Here is a 20716-nt window from a genome sequence, read left to right as displayed (position 1 = left end):
CCGCGGTGCGTGATTGGTTGACCGACGGGCACTCGTGGTGCGTTGATCGGTCGTAGAAAGATTTAAATGTCTTTACTGTGCCCGTTTAAGTATTGAATATTTATATGGAATTTTACCACTGAAGGGAAATCTTAGTAGCTGAGCATAAAAAGAATAGAAGCATACTGTAACATGTGTGAAGGCCATAAATGATATTAATTTTGGAACATAAACATACAGTATATGGCTGGTCTCGGTACTAAAAAATACACACCAGTATTTTATTTCTCCCTAAACATTTTAAGCTTCGAAGTCTTTAACTAACGTGATACCGGAGTCAACAAGCATACTTTTAGAATTTGATTAAAAGGGAATATAATATGGAATTGCGTATCTAAAGAAATTAATAACGATATCATTATATTCATGTACCGCAACACAAGAATAGTACACGCTGTACATTGTCTGTTGATAATGTTTCTGTAGTGCTTTTTCAGCACTCTGCATATGACCTTGCCGGTGGCGCTGTGGGTTAGGTTCCTGACTCCCACTCTGATCGAATTTAAGTAATTTTAATAACAATGAATAGTCACCTATGCGTTACAATATAAACATTTATATTGATTTAAATCGCGATTTGATTTAAATCGCAAACGCGGGTTTAAATATATGTGTTTTTTTTATTCACAATCAGACAAATGCAACATAAATTGATATCTTTGTCAACTAAGTATCTTAATAAACTTTCAGCATAGCTTTCTCCCCATTTAGATTTATTTTTCTTGGGATCAAACGTGGAAAGATTAGATTGTAATCGCATTTATTTTTTAAATACTTTTTAGAAAAGTGTAATCTATACTAAAAAGCTGTACACCACCTGCTATAAAGATACATATTGTAATACTTTCGGGCTCAGATAGGACGGACACAAGAACTCAGACTTGTGGAGTTAAATCTCAACAAAACAACAAATCTCAATATCTTGTACGAAGTATTTGTAATACAACCCAAAAACTCTCTCAAATTCCTCCAATTAGCATAGCCCCTTATGCAAAACCAAACCCTGCTACTGCAGATATACCCGACTTTGATAAAAGAGGAGGAGTGTCTTTGTTGAGTCAGATAGCTGTGGACCTCTTTGACAGTGTGTTGCAGGACTTGTCCGAAAACCAGGAGATAACAGTTGTGAAACAGGATAATGATGTGTTTCATGAACCACACAAGATTCAGCAGGTTGCCAGCTCTGTTCACAATGAATTGCTGTGTCAAACTGGATCCCAACAGGTTCTACAGAAAGTTGTAGCCACCAGAAATGAGACAGTGGTCAAAACCATAATCAGTTCTATGGTGACCAACATTTCCAAGCTGACACATTCAGCTTCCCGATGTTCATCCCTTTCACCAGAGACCAGTATTAGCAGAGAAGCAAGTGAGATCATTGATGAGGTGATGGGTGATATTAAAATAACTAGTGAGCACAGCAAAGAGGCAACACCCAGTGCTCTGTCTTCTGAAGTTTCTCTTGTTTCTTCTGAAATAGTACATGGAGTCACAGATAATCTGCTAAAGAACATCCAGCTAAACTGTTCCAGCCCTGAGTCCAGTACTCCTCAAGCTGCCATTGATATGGAAACCCGGAGCACTGAGCAGCTCATGTGCACCAACATGGACCAGTTAGAACCTTCACCTGTTATTGGTCGAACAGTCAGAAGTAAAAAAACGACAGTCTTCTATGACAAAGTCTCCAAAAGGCTTTTCTCCAACACTCCCAAGTGGTTTTGAAAACAGTTTCCAGCCAGAAGACACTATGGATAAGCCCTGCTCATCAGCTGTTGGTGTGACACCTTGTTAGCTTCTGGGACCCGAGAGAAGCCTGGAGATTATATGATTATATGTCAGCCGTCCCCTGTTCTTCTATATCTCTAGCTTGACTGCGTCCGGCTGCTCGGCTTTTGTTTGTAAAGTTTGAACGAGCGCCCCGTTCACTGTTTCTTGTGAAGTAAACATGACTCTCTCTGGCTTTGTCACTGTGGTCAGAAAGCATTTCTTGATTCTGCTTGAGCAGCTTCATGAATTGTAAGCGACTGTAAGAGCTCTTTCTAAAGTCAGCCCTCCTACAACAATTTATCACGCAGTCTCTTATGTGCACATTTTCCCACAAGTTGATCTCTTAACATGTCAGCTTCCAATACTCCCAAGTCACACGATTTAGCCAGTTCTCTTAGTGAATTCACAAAAGCATCAACAGATTCGTCCTGAGACGAATTCCTACATTTATGCCCTTCCAAAACCACATTTCTCCGCGGTGTAAAGTAAGCGTCTAAGGCAGCTAGTCTGTTCATATGAACCTTTTTCTCCAGCGAGGTTGGCGAAAATCCGCTGCAGGGGCGCCCCGATGCAGTGCAGTAATGCAGCCCGTCTCAGGCATCCGGAGCTTCTGTAGATCCACTGGCTATTTCAAAACATCTGTACGACTTCATCCATGTCTTGTATTCCGTATACAAATCCGGAGCTCCGAGGTTCAGTGGAAGCGGTGGAGAAAGCTGGGCATAAGCAAAACTTCTCGGCGCGGCGGCCGTATCTTCCATGGCGCAAGCTTAACGAACAGTCCGAAAATTCAAAAGTTCGTTTCAACCAGCACGAGAACTAAAATCTGCAGTGTTCTGCTCGCTTTGAGTTCGCCAAGCACTCATCTCTCGTCGCAATAAATGTTGTGTATCTTAATAAAGAGTCGTTCTTATATTATTTTAACTATTTTATTAACTACACAGATCACTCCCTTACACCATATATTCCCGCCTTCTACTCTCCCGTTCCGTTGTCTCGCGATGTCTACTCACTATACTCAGCTACCATATTCAGATATTGTGAAACAAATTTTAACTAAGCTGCTCTTAAGAATTCATCCTATTTCTCCAAAGGGGGGAGGAGAAACAAGAACAGATTATGGAAAGTTTATCTTGTTGGGAGCTTAGTGAATTTGCTGTGGGCATTATTGACAATGTGCTGAAGAAACTATTTACAGCCCCAGATACCTCAGAATGTAATCCAACAATGGGAAGCAATATCCAATGTGAGCTGGTTTCTGTCAAACAAGTGGCCAGCTGTATTTACAGAGAACTGCTGCAGAGTGCTGGTTCCAAAGACAACTTACAGCAAGCAGTAGCAGCCAAGAGTGAGAACCTGGCCAAAAAGATAGTTAATTCTCTTGGGAGAGAAATTATGAAGTTCCAACATTCAGATATCGAGTCTTCAGATGCTCCTCAAGCTGACAATGATATGGAAACCCGGAGCACCGAGCAGCTCATGTGCACCAAAATGGACCAGTAAGAACCTTCACCTGTTATTGGTCGAACAGATGCAGTGAAAGCTATCTCTCCCAGTCTTCAGGATATGGTGAAGGGCTTATAATGGTGTCTAAAATATATTGCTCTTCAAGGTACTCCAAAACTGAAGTAACAACCTCTCTAGCCAGAAGGCTTTCATCTGAAGCCTTCTTTGCCACTGTTGTGCAATAAACCTCCTGGTCTAACTCTTTTTTCATTGCTTCACAAATGGCTCCAGCAGTTTCTACTGTATAGGTGCACAAATCTGAAATATCTGACACAGAATCAGAAAACACTGAATTTGTTGGTGAAGAGCTGACACTTGAGCTCTTTGCATTGCTTTGAGCAGGAGAACTGGAACAAGATACATCTTCTTCAGTCTGGGTGAGTAAAGATTTGAGCTTTCCAAATAAAGTCCTTACAATGCCTTTTGCAACTGAACTCAAGTCAAAAGTACGATCAATGGATCCTGTTTCTGTGCTGCCTCTAGAAGTTTGAGGAGCAGCAGCAACATTTTTATTGGATTCTTGCAGATATTTATTTGTTTCAATACAATTCAGTGCAAACAAAACATTTATCACCTATCAATATAAGACCTATTTTTACTTACTTGTCAGGGTTCGTTGTTTCCCATGTTAACATTTAGAAATTTGCAACCAAATTTTGAATGCCAGCACAGATGCAACTAATACAAATATACTGTTGTCTATACAGTATAGTAAAAATCTATTATAGATATAGGTTGTATGTATAGAAAAATATATACAGTACAGTATTTCTAATATATAAATGAAGCAAGAACAACAGAATACCAGTCTAACCAAAGAAATAGAATGGTCAGTATTGCATATTTTAAGTGGATCCCTTAATTTATAAATAATTAAGTGTGCAGACCCCTGTTTCATTCCAGAGGAGGCAGTGTCAAAGGGTTCTTTTGGCATCGAGTCTATGGTAGAAAGTGAAGTCACCCCCTTGGAACCTGGACAGCTTAATATTCTCTCAATCAAAACCTAGTGGGAGCTGATCTGAACATGTCAGGGAAGGAACCACTAAGCAACAGCTAGGACTAAAATTCAGGATTTACTGTACTGAAGGAACAAATTAACATATTTCTTTACATTTGTTCTTTAGTTATGACACTGTGCATTTTAACCTCAAGAAGCTATCTGGAAAAATAAAATGCATCCATTACATTCAGACATTACAAGCAGTGTACCTTACCTGTCCATATAAATTGTTATTGTTATTGTTATTGTAAATTTTTAATTAAAAAACATTATGATAAAAAATAATTAGTGTGACATTGCTACTACATGGACAAAATACTAACTTTATTTTGCAATATTAAAAAATGGTGACTAATTAAAAATATATAGGTATCTTTTCTAGTGGCAGAACAATTAATCTATTTTAAAGCACATTCCTGTGTAAAAAAGATGGCCTCCTAACCATGATTATGTTCGTACTTTTTCAATTTACCTACTGGATGTCTAAAACTTGCTTAGGTTTTTAACTTTAATATGAGAGGCTTATAAAATAAAAATCACCGCAACAAAATAGCACATTGGAAATTATAAATCTTAAACTTCAATCTGCAACTGTTCCATAACACTTTAGCGAGTATGGTACAATTGTGTTCCTATGTGAAGCAAGATCACTGGTAATTTACATCATTGTGTTTTCAACAACAACTACTTGGTCAGGCGCAATGTATCTAACCAGTTTCATACTGGGTACTGCATAATTGACACATAACAAATACAGTTAAATTCAGAAAATAAATAGTAATTCTTCATTGAAATGTGCAGAAATATGTCATGTTTATGTTTGTACCCTGTTAACTTCATAGAAATTAGACCTTAGAGAATTTAAAGATTCTGTGAAACAGGCACTTTGACCAGAGGTGCCCAAACTTTTGCATACAACTGTATGTTGCTGCTGCATCATTCAGGACAAAGCCCAAAATGCGTTTTCAACACATTTGATGACTTAGTGTTACTTAGTTGTTACTGCCCTCTGGTGGTTGTTGATTGAAACATAACATCCATTCAAACACGACCAGACATTTCTCCCACTGTCAATACTTCAGCTAAATTTCACATTTTATACTGGTGCCACAACATATTGTTAGTTATTATGATAGAAATGTGTTTTAATATGACTAATATATTATTGTTGTAATGCAGTATGATCAGAGTTATACATAAGTACAATACAACAGTTTATTTTTGCGAAGGTTCAGTTAGTGTATTTTGACTGCTGCTCTAGTCATTGTCAATATCAATATTCAAAGTCAATGTTCTAGTCATTACAACAAAGCCAGTCTATGGTAAACTATGTCTAGGATTTGGAAAAATGCACATGAGCTAAAACGAAAATGTGCACATGTACTGTACTGTTAACAGACTGATTCATGCATTTGCAAAGAGAGAAAAAGCAATTTAACGAACGCAGCTGGGGAAGTAAGTTAAAAATAGAAAACAGTTCCTCTTTAAACATTTAAACATCACCATACTAAAATGATTAAAATAAAAACTTTCTGTACGCACTGATGCTTAACATACCACAACTGCAGCATGTAGGACTTACCCATCAGACAGCTGACTGATCAGAGGGACTTCATGAAACCAGTTGGAATCAGTAGTCACCTCTTCAGTGGAGTCAGGTGAAATATGAACTGACCCAAGAGAAAAGAATTATTGCCGCATTAGAATTCTCATGGCATGCATAAAAAAGTGATCAATCCAATTAACATCCAAAAAAGGCAGAAAACATTTATTCATAGATAAAATTAGGATGCTGATTAGGATTTATTTATCTGTTTACCCATATAATGTAAATAATTTTCACACCTTAGCTCACAACACTTTTACTGCACCAGACTGTGGCACAATGGCTGCCCAGAGATCCCCAGACTTAATTGGAACCTTCCTCAACCTTAACAGTAGATGTTACCAAGCTTTCAAAACCCAACACTTGTGCATTAATCATTTAATATTGATTAAATGACACAAAACAATTGACATGTTTTTATCTGAGTAAGCTATACAAATAAAACTGAATTTAATTAAACTGATTTTTTGGATTATATGTTCCATTGTCTTTCACAATATCTTTCACCCAATATCAGCACCCACTTAATTTCTCTGCAGCTGCATTGGAAAATTTGTCAAAACATAACGTTTTTCAAAACCTTTATTTTTTCTAGAAACAAATTAAAATACTGACCTTTGGTGATTTTAGAACTCTTCTCATTAGCAACGGTAACATCTCTTTTCTCCGTGCTAACGATCTCAGTAGAAGCTGTGCCACAGAGAAAACATCCTTTTAGTTGAATAGTCCTTTCAGATAGTTTAGATCAATATGTTGTCAACCTGCATCATTCCCTCTGGCCAACAAACTAAAACACATTAAATTGTGAACTAAATCTCAGTTGTACCACTGCAAAATATTGGATCTAGAAGCTTACCCTATTTTCCAGACTGAAGTACTTCTTTAAAATATTGCCTTTTAATACTGTCTTGCATTTCTCTCTCAAAATCCTTCCTTTCCTGTAAACTCTCATTTAGCTTTTGCTGCAGGAGAGCAACCTTCCTTTCATATAATTCAAATGCCTGAGAATGACAGAAAACCTTTCACAAGTGGCTATTCTTTAAAGAAAAAGGAAAGCCTCTCAACAAAAGATGAAAAGGTCCATCTCATTGTTGAACATCTTGTATTAAAAAGCACATGTTTTTCCATTACTCTAGTATTTAATGACAAATGAACTAGCTTGCAACCCAACATGTTGCTAGTAGAAAACTTCCCGTCCATAAGGTCACATTTTAATTTAGTATCAGACAGAAGCTGTTGGGCACCACTGAAATTCCAGCTCAAGTAAAAACTACAGGAGACTCCAATCTCATCTCAATCTACAGCACCCTGAAGCTGGGAAGCTGGGTCTGGTCAGAGCTCAGAAGAAGAAAGGCTGGGTCCAACATTACTTGGATGAAAGACTCTGTGTGTAGTTCAGAACCTTGCAGGCTGGGTATAAGAGATTGAAGCAGCAATGTCTCTCCTCTAATGCTTAGGTAATGAAGAGGAGAGATCATCAACCACCCTCTTGGATCCTATTGGGGAGATACCCCGGAGGGATACTTTAGAACAGCCAATTATGCAAAGCAGCATGTCTCTGGGATGTTACATGGAATTAAAATCCACAACACGCAGAATAAATGCCCCACAGGCAGGTGCCCAAGGCTGGAGATAAACCATGGGCTTTGGAGATGCAGTGCTATAACCATGAATTGAATGAGGTGCCAACATACCATGCTCATTGTGGTCACTGAGGATCCAAAAAGTATTCGTTTAGGTTATTAATTTAAACCTATAGGTGGTCATCTTGGAAATACAACAAAATATACCTGCAAGGTCAGTGTCAAGTCCGGAATTTGCATGAAGAAAAGTTCACCTTAAGAGGATGAATCCAAACATCCATTACTCCAGTACCTTTTTGTGCCTTCTAGCTCTGGTCTGATTCTTCAGCTGGGCCTGTCGCACCTCCCTCCGGGCATCTTCCTCTATCCTCATCTGTAAAGCCCTTTCTCTGATTTTCCACATCTGTAGAGCCGTCAGTGAAAAGGCAAAGCAGATGAGAAACAGCAGAAAGCTAGATTGTGTTGAGCACAAAACAGCTACGCTACTAGACATTTATATTTATATGTCACCTGCTTATAGGTGGTACATTAATTATTGAGGATTCTGTTAGATCATGTGGAGCTGAATCTCTCCCCTTTTTACAATCTAGCAATTGAGGCCTTTGGGCATTTTTCAGCATATTAGGAGCATTCAGCAGCTGAATGTGGTCTGGGAAGCCCAAAGACAAAATAACTGGGAAAATAACATACCATACAGCAATGTACAGTGAAAATGTGAAAAAAAAAACAAGAAACATGATTAAACTGATGTAGAAAACCGATGAGGCTAAATACTATATATTGATAATGCTGGTGATTTGAAAGCTGATAAATCAATGAAAGGGGTGAATAAACTATGTGTTTTAAAAGTGAGTTAAGCTACAGTGTGGAATGTAAGATTCATAAAAGCATATAAAAAGTGTCTGAAGTCTAAGTGTGACGATACAGTAACATGATTCACTAAGGGTATCCACTCTGCAGAAATCTGTTCGGCTGGAAGAGGCGTATAAAGTATAAGGTGAGAGAATTTTTTTAATTCGCATTTTGCAACATAAAATGCTTAATTACTTGTCAGAAAGAGAACATCTTTTAAAACAGTTATGCTAGAGATCCTGTTATCTTTTGCTTGCTCCCCAATCAAGCTGTATTTACAGAGGTGTCACAAAGTCACTTGCCAGAGTTGATATAAATGTCTCTAATCAGTTTAAGATGCAGAAGGAAACCAGCTATTAAAGATCTGTCATCCAGGTGATGACCGGGAGCAGCCATGGGTCAAAATAAATCAAACTGTATTCTCATACCTCATCCTGTCTGCTGTACTGCAGACCTCTCATACGCTGTATTTCACCACTGCATATCTCCTCTGTTTTCGGAGCTCCTGCCTGGTGCCTTCATAAACAACAACAGAAAAGAAAGCTTAATCCACAAGGCAATGTCAGACAGCAGCAGAGGAATTTGTGAATGTGGTATTTCCGTAGAGCAAATGTTCATCTTTTGGAAAACTTTGACTCAGTCAAGACTTCCACTTGCTTGCACAATTAATTAACTTAAGGCAAACCTTTACTTACAGTTGTATTCTTGACATCTAATGTTTAAGCATAACAGTAAAATATTTACACATATTTACAGCGAAACAAAAAAAAAATGTGATACAAATACAACAAATCAGGAATCCAAAAGGCAGGAACTTGCTGTTAAAGAGTGAGGAGCTTCCGTATGTTATTACCTGTCTCTGTTAGCCATAAACTGGTCTGAAATATTCTTGGATCCTTCCTCAAGGAGCCATTCCCTCACATCGGTGAAGCTGATATCCCTGGGAATCTCGTTCTGCTCCTGGAGCTCCAAGAACTTCTTCACTATTGTTTTCTGAAAGCCAGCACAGCCTTTTACTAGAGTGCCACACTCCCTTCATTGCAAGGTTCTCCTAAGCACTATTATAGCCGAGTGTGCACTTCAAAACCAACACTGACTTTTTCCATTAGATTTTTAATTTGAACTCACACCGATAGAATGTGTTTGCAAATGTATAAGAGTGAAGGCTGAGCTACTGTAGTTTGTTGATCTAAACATTTCAATTTAAGATGTATATCTTGGATACAGTGGTTAACCTTGTTATCTCGCAACACTGGGGCCAGGGGCTCTATTCTGAGCCTGAGGTGATTTGTCTGTGTGGAGTTTGTATGGTCTCCCCATATTCACATGGGTTTTTCACGGTTTGCTCTGGTTTGCTCCCACAGTCCAAAGCCATACTATACTGGTAGAAAAAAAGGTGTCTAATTGGTTCTAGAGTGAATTTGTGTCTGTGTGTGTCTTGCAATGGACTTAATTCTGGTCAAGGGTGTATATCGCCTTAAGCCCGTTGCTTTCTGGGATAGGCCCCTGCTCCCTGCAGCCCTTAGATGAGGCGGTTAGATTAGATGACGTGGATGGAAAGGGATGGATGGAAGTTCAAGTCGTTTTTCAGCCTTGTCTGGCAAAGAAGACTTATAAATTCTGTTTTGGACTACACACAAAAGCTGCCTGTATTAACATGTGTTTGGAAAAATACATTTGTTTGCACTGAAAATGGATTAAAGTCTACAGCGCAGTACAGATAAGCAGTGAATGCTCCGATTCGGGTGGTACAATTAGTGGTTTACCACAAAGAAAAACATCCAGATATATTGCCCAGCCTCAATGAATAAAAAAAACTATCTTTTTTTAACTCTGTTATCGTGAACAGAGAAGACTACAAGGCGACCTGTTTCAAATATTCAAAATCCTCACAGTCAAGTCTGCTTGTTGAACGCTGACTTCTTTCAAGAAACAGCTGGATGAGACTCACAGACCAATTAACAAGTAATTACCAAACAGGCTTAAGAGCTTCCTCTCATTCGTAACTTTTCTTATGATATGAAACCCATATCCTGCATGCAGAAAGGACTATATGGGCTATAAACAACACAAAGTATCATGAAAAGATGTACAGTATGGCTGAACTAACAAGAAGAAGCTAAAATAGGCTAGAGCAGTGACAAACATAAGCAACAACATCATCAGCGTCAAAACACTAAAACAGAAATGAGCTTCATAGCAATTAGAGAAGAAACTGAAAGAAAACATTGAAATTGATCCTTAGAATACAAACACAGTCAAGGTAGAGACTTCCTTGAAGATGACATGATGACAGCAGTATATTCAAAAGTGCATAATGGAGAGATCTTATGGAAGCCTTCATCTAGAAACGTTACTGATTGCGGGCTGGATAAAGGCAGAAGTCTATGATGAAGAGTCAGAATCAGATGGACGGTTGTTTAAAAACATCACACTTACCTGTTTAGTCACATAATTTTTGTCATACTGCAACTTCACATTGCTAAGGTAGTTATGATATTGATTGTATTCTTTCAAAGAGCAGAGGACCTGAAAACAGACAAAACATGTTTCAAGTACTGTCTAGGAGGTTAAATGTTTTTATTTTTATTTTACAAATCTAGAGCACAGTCAAGTACTCTGTGTTTGAATATCTATTGAGCATAAGGACTTTAGCACAAACCATAGGCCTGCTTTGATTACATCTACTATTACATGCTTTGATTACAACCAAAGGCCTGCCCACCGAATACATTTATGCTGGAGTGCAGACATGAGTTAAATCACGCTACTGGAAACTATTACAGCTAAATGAGCTAGAACCTGGTCTATTTTTTTTGACAACACCTCACTCCTTCACCATACCAAAAAAGACTCATTCTTTGCACAAACTCCAAACAGCCTTACTTTCTTCTGCTCATTGATTAAGCCTCTGTTCTGCAGAGACTCCTGCATGCCCTTGCGATGGTAATAGGTGCGCAGGTGGGGGTCATGGAGGCTGTTGTACTTCGAATCCAAAAGGAAACCACGGGGATCAGTCAGAGTGAAGTCAGGAGATGGCTGGTGCAGCTGAAATAGAAGGTAAGTATTTTATTAAAACATGATATGTATAGGTAAACACAGATATGTATCCCCCTATGTTTCTGAACATAAAAATGAGAATGTTTTTTTTCTCCCCCCTCCGAAGGCTGTCGCCAGTTTCTTGGAAGACTACTCCAGAATCGCTGTTATCATTTTTTTCTACGTTCTTGAAAATCAAATTCCAATTTCTCAGTCATTGTAGCCAACTAAAAATGACTACATTGCAAAAAGACAGTAAGCACAATAAGCTTTAAGGCATACAGTACAGCTGAATTTCAATAATGTGATCAATATACTGTGTCTAGAAAAATATATAACCTTACTCCTGATGTTATATGCACAAAGATGTCAAGGGAAGACAGTTTGCTTACAGTTTAATCATTACAGCAACCACATTATACTAACACACACAGAAATGTGTTAATGTGTCCCAGGTATCATTTCATATTATACAATTTTACATGTTGGTTTACCCCTAAAAAGAAAGAAAACCATGAATAAACATGTCATTTTTTACAATTTAAATGTTTGGATTTAAATAAGAATAAATGTATTCATGCTTTTCATTTTAGGTTGCACTTACTTTCTCCGAAAGAGCAGTCCTGCAAAATTGAGGTTTAGACCCTGGGATTAACGGCAGTTTAGTGCCAAAGGGTCTCTCCAACAGCTGCTGCTCTCCCTGCAGTGCATACAGCATGGTGTAGCAGCCCTGAAACACAGAACATAGCTATCGTACCTCACAGAACCACAGCCAAAACGCCAGAAAAAACAAGCAGAGCTGATGGCAGAAATGATTTCATCTGTCACAGAGTGAAATAAAATGGGTGTGGGGGCAACAGCAGGTATCAAGGACAATGTTGACTTTGCATAGAAGTTTGTATAGAATGACCAGTGACTTCAATGAGGGTGGTAATATGTGTCTTTCTTTGTTCTGGGGCTTCCTACTGATCAAAGATGCTATTGCAAACATTGTTAATTACCACACAGTTCAGAGAAGACACATGGAATGTCAAAACTGGCCTAGCTGAGCCTCAGACCGAGGAGGTGGATCTAGAACATAACAATTCTAGAAAATCTAGAATGTTCTAGAGCAATCTTACACCTGGCCATCTGTATATAGCTATTTGATCAATGAGCCCCAAGAAAGGTAGGGGGGCTTTAATAACCCCAGTGACAGAGCACACAAAAACAGAAGAAACAGGAATAACCAATTTGTACCACAGCACCCAGGAGAGGGTTTGGACACCAGAGACTCTCTACAGTGAGCAAGGGAGGAAGGCTTTAGCATTTTCTTCCTCCCCTCTCTACTCAAAAAATTGACTCAGAGACAAATGGGGGGGGCATATTAAAAAACAGACTCAGCCAGGACTGAGGAGGATCCCTAAGACTACACAGAGTTTCTTTGCTATGACAGAAGCAGGCACACCAGGTCTCCAACTGGGGCTGGGTTTGGGAGAATATCTGCAGCTGGACTTTTCCTTTGGAACTCTGGTTTTGGTAACTGGGGTCAAATGGGGCTCTTGAGCTGCTCTGCAATGTGTTCTGTGAGTATGTAAGTACCTCTAGTGGATAAATTGTAATCTGTGTTCTGTGGATTAGGCTATAATAGATACTGGAATTGCAAAGTACTGTAATAAAAATGGAAATGATGTAGGATGACTGTGTTCTCTGGTCTGTGGATGCACTAGTGGTTCTGGAAGATAAAAAGAACTTGTTGCTGGGGGAAAAGGTCTTTAGAATTGCTAGGTGGCATAATCAGCTACAAAACTAACTTTTAAAAGCAGTCCCTGCATTTAAGGGCCACGGTTCCTGACATATCTTTTTATAGATAGGTAAGAAGAGTTACCCTAGGGTGTTCAGAGGGCTAAAGCAGTTCATAACATTCTTTTTTTTTTCTTCTGCACAAACGAGTTGATTCTAAAGTCTGTTTAGAGTTTTAGATTGGGAAGGCATATTCTCACCCAAGACATTTTAAGACAACAAAAGAAAAGTACAGTATGTATATTCCCATAAAATACAGAACACATAGCTGGAATTTTTAAAATCACTTTCCATTTATTTTACCTTCTAGAGCTTTTAAAACAGTATTAGAAATATTACTACGAGGTGTACGTTTTAACTGTTTTACTAAACCTTACATTTTAAAGCTAAACTAATGCTGATTTTTTTACGATCCACTACCTAAAAGTTCAAATATTTAAAAGTATGGATAATACACTCACAGCTCCAGATCCCGGTTTCTTTCTCTCCATTTTAACCCTGATCTCGTTCCATTAATCCATTAATCAATTAATCTATTTTGAGAAAACAATTCCGTCGTGTTCGTGAGCGTTTAGACTTTATTTTGTATAATTCGGACTTGAGCATAAACCACTGTATAACCAAAATGTTGTCTATGATAACGTCAGATCTGCAAAGCAGTTGCCTTATCTGACGTATCCAGCGTGTACAAGTTAAGTAAAAACGTCATTAAAAGCTGCAGCAGGGAAGCTACAGTATTCGTCCCAGGACGGACTTGTTTTTTTATATATATTTATAATTAGGTTTTAATTAGAAAATCCAGACAAAAAGGCGATGTCCGATTTAAAGTTTAATTTGAATGTCACCATTCTAACTCAAAGCCTTCACGGTATCAAACCTGTGTGGTCACACGTCCCAAACAGTCTGGCTCTGCCAGTGGAGCCTAGAGACCCCAAAAATATAACACACGGTTTGCCTTTTAATAATTTACACCTATAATAATAATAATAATAATAATAATAATAATAATACAAAGTAATAAACACTTGTTTGAAAAGCGCGGACTGATTAGTCATTTGTACAGAGCAACAGTTTTTGTACTGTGTTGTTCTGTACAAATGACAGTGGCCACAGTACATACGGAAATCTCCAACTGTACTATATTTAAAAACTATATCTTTTTTCTGTATATCAAGACCTAGTTTTCAGTGACTACTGCGATGTGCCCTTCCATTTCCTAACTTTGTTATAGAAAGCAAGTGGAGCTGCTGAAGAAAATATCCTAAAAATAACTACTTTTTGTAGTGTTCGTAATGTGACGAGGGGTCCGGTTCACCTTCAGACTTAATTTCCTATAGAAGTATATTGTATATACAGTAGGTTTTATAGTCTCATAAACCCTTTTTTTAAAGCGTTTTATAATGCTACTCTTGCACTCTGCTGTCTCCTAGTTCCTTTCAGTTGGGCTTCACCGGTGAAATAAGGATGAAAACATCCTCTCTCTGCCCAGTCTTGCTTTTTGGCGGTTTATGTGTCTGTATGTGTCTTTTCTAGATATGTCTAAAACGACACCTAATATGCAGGAAGAAGCTGTTAAATTGGTAAGATGGTATCTGTAGCTGGGTAGCTGCAGAAAGGGATTGAAAACGTACAGACATCATTTTGGGTGCGACGGTAGGATGACGTCACAGCGGAACGGCCATTTCACGAGGTTCTTAATTCCTCAGTCTCGAGATGTGTTCTGGTTGTTTTCGGTTTGGCTGAAGGTATTTGTACGGTAGCAATGCCGTGCTTTAAATTTCATACTTGGTTATTTAAGATCCTCGTTTATATGAATACACTATATTTATGGTATATAAATTAGTTATTTCTGGATAATCACTTCAGGAGCTCACTTTATCCCCTGAACAGTAGTCACTGTAAATATAATTTGTCTTTTATTTCCCAAAACAATTCAATATTTCCCACTGTACTGCATACAGTATTTAGCTTTAAGTTTTTCCTTAAAATAATTGGTAAAGAAATTTCTCACTTTTCAACCACTTTTCATCTGTAGCTCCGAGGAACTGCTGGTATAATGGTGAACAATGCGTGACGGACTTTGGGATCCTTTGGGATGGAAAAGAAGTGTAGAAATGCAATTTTAATCATGGTAAATTATGGTATTGTAGCCATTTATAGTTATACAGGTGTTGTCCTCAATATTCTCAGTCACAGCAGCATGACACATGGAATATTATCCATCCATTGTCTAATCACTTGATCCAATTCAATGCTGTGGAGACGGGCTCTGCAATTACCAGAGGTCAGTTTCTTCATTTCTGTTGCAGTGTGAGAGCAAAGAAAATTACAGTCATCAACAATTATACTGCTTATCTGTTTAGTTGCAAGAGGATTATCCTTACTTTTGGACAGAATCTGCATTCGGATTTGTGACCAAAAACCGAGGTCCTGACTCTCTCTGGTCATTAAAAATCCCAGGGCGTTTCTCGAAAAGAGTAGGGGTGTAACCCTGGCGTCCTGGCCAAAGTTCCCATTGGCCCTTACCAATCATGGCCTCCTAATAAATCCCCATCTATGAAATGGCTTCATTACTCTGCTCTCCTCCCCGCTGATGTGTGGTGAGCGTTTTGGCACACTATGGCTGCTGTCGCATCATCCAGGTGTATACTGCACATTGGTGGTGGTGGAGGGGAGTCCCTATTACCTGTAAAGTGCTTTGAGTGGAGTGTCCAGAAAAGCACTATATAAGTGTAAGCAATTATTAATTATTATTATTACTAGCTGACTAGTGACTAGTGACCTTATTTTAGCCTGGAAGAGATACATTATGATCATTTAATACTGGCAAATATTCTTGTAGCACAAGGGAAGCGGTACAAACATTATATTTCCACTAGGGGGAACAGTAGGTTTTTGGACTAAACTGTCCTGCTTTGGCAACACTATATTTATGGTATATAAATTAGTTATTTCTGGATAATCACTTCAGGAGCTCACTTTATCCCCTGAACAGTAGTCACTGTAAATATAATTTGTCTTTTATTTCCCAAAACAATTCAATATTTCCCACTGTACTGCATACAGTATTTAGCCTCTAGAATTTAATTTGCTCAATGTTAGTCTTGAAGCATGTAGTTAGTACTGTGTAGGTACTATCATTTAACAGCATTCATGAGATACATTCAAACAGAATATTAATTCCATATATTCAATTGAATCTTTCAAAGAGAACAACCATTTCCCTGCGAAATTAGGCTTTTCTCTGTCACTTCTCAGGTGGCTCTGACAATCAGCTGCCGTTAAATTGTGGCTGTTGGCATCTGTTTCAATGGAGTTTCTACTCCCTCTTTAAGTGTGATATTAGAAATACATATTTTTTTGCTCAAAAACGTCTTTTTACAAATTAAATATACAGCTATAAACTAATATGATGTTTTGACTGTGAAACCTTCTTAAGGTCTGTGAGACACACCTGAAGAAGGCTTCACAGCCGAAACTTTGTGTTTTCTCTCTTCTCTTTTCAGCATGGGATAAACCTATTGTTCCTTTACAGACTACGCATGCTGACACAGCTACCCATCTGCACTGCTATAAACGAATATAGCATACAATGGCATCTAATTATAACAACTTATACTTAAAGAATCTTTTGTTTTTAATCCACAGCATAATATTACATTATGAAAGACAGTTTCGTGCAGGAAAAAAAGCACCTTTACATTTACCTTTATTTATATAAAAACTAGACTATTGTCTAAAATAGTCTAGAATGGTAAATTGTGCCATGAAAAGTTTCCACTGTCTACATTCCGGGGCACAGTTATATGTGCGTTAATATTTACCTATCGGATTAGCAAAGGTTAAAATGACACAATTGAAACAGGGTGAGGAAATGTGCACACACTCCTCTGGCATACTCATGAGAGAGAGTCTTTTCCCACTTGACATGCTTTGAGCTTATAAAGAGAGATTACCCACTGGAGAAGAACACGACTGTGAGTGACATCACTGTGAGGTCATAGGCATTGAGCAGGTCAGAAAATCAAGACTTCAAGGGGAAACTCAATACTACCCAACATTAGAGACATTCCTATTTTTTCAAGTGCCATCTTGATAATGGTTTAAGTTCCTCAGATATTTTTTAACTTCAGCTAGGCGTATGGCCTTTGACTTAAAAATCAGTAAATCATTAAGGAATGCTGGAAGGTTTAATAGAATTAAGATATTCTTACCAGATCGAAACACCAGCATGGCACTGTAACCTTATTCTTTATAAAAATGTGACCATAAACTCTCTCTTTTAAACTGTACAGGCCTATTACAAAGCCAGTCAAAGTGGACAGCTCCACAGAGTAAACAGTCATAAAATCCAATGCTCAAGTTGATCAATAATGTAGTAACTATACTGTATATGAAGATGTGGTGATTGTTTTTATTTAACCTTAACCACCTGTTCTGAAAAGCATAGGTTGTCTTGTGTTTTGGAATACGTAGTCTGTGGTGTTATTGATTTAGCTAGTAAAAATATATATTTAATATTCATCCATTGCGTGGTTTCTGTGTAAAGTGCTGTCAGCATTACACTATTAATTTATTACAAAGCTGCTGTGAAAACAAACGAAATGATTATGTTTAAGAGACACTGGAGATCACTTGGATTTGCCATATTTTGAGAAAAGTGTAGCGTTGAAAGCTAATACACACGTGTAGTTGGATATACCTATCCATGGGTGTATACTGTTAACTCCAAGGAGTCGGATTTGAGTCATAAAATCAAAATACAGCATAACCATTACATTATTAAACTGCGCGATGTCATTACTCCTGATAAACAAACCCTTTAGCCGCATCCACAGAAACAGAAGTCGCAGATATGTGCCGAACAGGAATACTAGTATCAATATAATGTGCTTGATACGAACTGCCTAATGGGGCCACAGGAATAATTGAAGGCAGGTCAGATCCAGCACTTTTATTACAAACAAGCCTTTAAAGAAACACAAACAGAATGTACTTTTATGATTTGAAATAATTGTATATCGCCTCAGCAAAAATAATTTGACTTTTTTCCCCCCCTCCACTTTAGGCTTTGACTGTATAGGTTCAAAGTTGTTTCCTGACTTTTGGATCTTAAGCAACAGTGAGGGTCATATATTCAGTACTTCATTTAAAAAATGTTTTTTTAGATGCATGACTTTCTCATGATAAATATCCTTTCTAAATACATTTCACTTTTGCTATTAAGGTCAGTACTGAATAGTTTAAGAACAAGTAAAGGTTTATTCCATGCTGAAAAGAGACGAAAAGAAACAAGAACTGACACCTGAAGAAGACTCTACAGCTGAAACATTGAGTTTCTTTTCTTCTCTTTTCAGCATGGAATAAACCTTTACTTGTTCCTCTGCAGCCTACGCGTGTTGACGCACTACCTACTTGAGCTACTGCAGAGTTTTCTTACATATTACTTACCACCATTTGCTTTGACTTGGAAAAACTATGCAGTATCTTTTGAAAACAGCCCTTTGTCTATTTGTGCCAGCCACGTGTCACTGGCAGTCCTCAAATGTGTCAACTACTGTGAGGAAGGCCTTCCACACTCCAGGCCTGCTTGTGCACACAGCCCCGCCTCCTCTTCTCGTTTGACCGATCTCTCGGTTCGTGTCCGCGATGCAGGTCCAGTGCTGACCCCCACCCTTCGTCACACACCACTTGGAGTGGTCCACCATGATGCGGAAAGGCCTGGCCTCTGGCAGCTGCATAGTCTTCACGTTGTACACCTTGTGCGCCACAGAGCAATTCGACAGCAGAGGCTGATGAAGCTTCCCCCAGCTTTTGGCAAAGAAGTCGTCTCCTAAATAGTTAACCAGCAAACCTGAGTAGAGATCTGAAACGGAACAGAGTCACAGGTTCCATGTTAGAATCTGTCCCAGGCACACTTTCTACCCAACCAAAAACAGGAAGTGCACTAGCTACCAAAACGTCAAACTGAAACTGAGAACAAGTGAATGTGTATTTCTCCCCCCTCTCAGGGGTGGATGCAATAAGAGGTTCCCTTTAATGAAGTTTAGCATTCCTCACAGAGCAGTAACACTGAAACACAGGTAAAACATGAGGTTTCCTCTGCAAACATGTGGCTCAACAAGGTAAAAAAGTATTGATTTCTTGCCTCTTTATCTTCACAGACTGTAGTCTTGAGTTTACTGATGCGGTCCATCGGGAACAAAAACACTATTTTACTTGGCCTGGGCTTCCAGATTCTGCAACTTGCTTGGTACGGCTTTGGATCAGAACCCTGGTATGTGCCTTGTATTCTGTAGGAGTAGAAAACCCAGGAGCTTTTCCTAACAGACACTGTAGGTCACAGATCATCAAGCATAATTTGTGAACCTTTAATATAAGTCCTATTCTGAGTTATTTAAAATTATTAAGCAGGTACTGTCACTATTAAACCAAACATTTAATCTTATAAACCTGAAATACAGTCGCTGTTTTATGCATATTTCTAGTTTGATACTAGTTTTCCTTCTTGGTTTCTCCTCAGGATGATGTGGGCTGCTGGTGCAGTTGCAGCTACTGTATGCAGCTATACCTTCCCAGCAGTCAGTGCTCTTGTATCCAGGACAGCTGAAGCAGACCAGCAAGGTACCCAGGGCAAGAAAAAAGTCGCTTTGTACAGAAACTCAGCTGTTGGTTTCTGTCATCCATCTGAAAATGAAAGCACTATGTATTTCTTGTACTTGTAATCTTGCAACTTCTCTGTTACGCCACAAAGCTATGTCGTGATGTCAGACAGATCTATTCTTTCACCCATTTGGTTTGACAGTTCTGTTTGAAAAGCTCATAAATATCCAATGCTCCATCCACTAAGAGAGAGCTCAGTAGTCTTAAGTGTAATGGCTAGATTAGAGGGCATCCAGTGTGGTTCTTGATTGTCAAAAGATTGGCCTGTGAAACTAATTAAATTAGTTTAAGCTAGTAATTAGTTGTTAAGTACAGTAACTAGGAGTTTTAGGGATCTAAAACCCAGAAATCTTTTTGGCCTTGAGAGCTGGAGCAGAAGATCTTGTCTTGATCATTGCACTAGCTAATCTAATGTTTGTGCTGTGCTTGTGCGTTCTTAGCTGGTCTCTCTCTGCTCATTAGAACTGGCGAGACAGTGAAGAGAAGCACAACATGTTTGCAGTCAGTCAATGAGGTTAGGTGCAGTTTTAGTCATGTTCCATGTCTTGTCCTGTGCTAAATGCCAGCATTGGGGGTTAAGACTTTTTAAAATAAACTAAAATGTACCCTACATGTTTGTCCTGTACGTATCTTCATGTGATCCTGCTAGATTTCTGCTTACCTCAGTCTTCTTGTGAATGGCGTGTGGAAGGCTGACGGTCTTGTTCTCTTATACAGTGCCTTGCGAAAGTATTCGGCCCCCTTGAACTTTTCAACCTTTTGCCACATTTCAGGCTTCAAACATAAAGATATAAATTTTTTATTTTATGTGAAGAATCACCAACAAGTGGGACACAATTGTGAAGTGGAACGAAATCTATTGGATTTTTGAAACTTTTT

Source organism: Lepisosteus oculatus, chromosome 9 (assembly GCF_040954835.1).
Source record: "Lepisosteus oculatus isolate fLepOcu1 chromosome 9, fLepOcu1.hap2, whole genome shotgun sequence".
In the NCBI taxonomy this organism is placed as follows: Eukaryota; Metazoa; Chordata; class Actinopteri; order Semionotiformes; family Lepisosteidae; genus Lepisosteus; species Lepisosteus oculatus.
Note: the sequence above shows the minus strand (reverse complement) of the source record.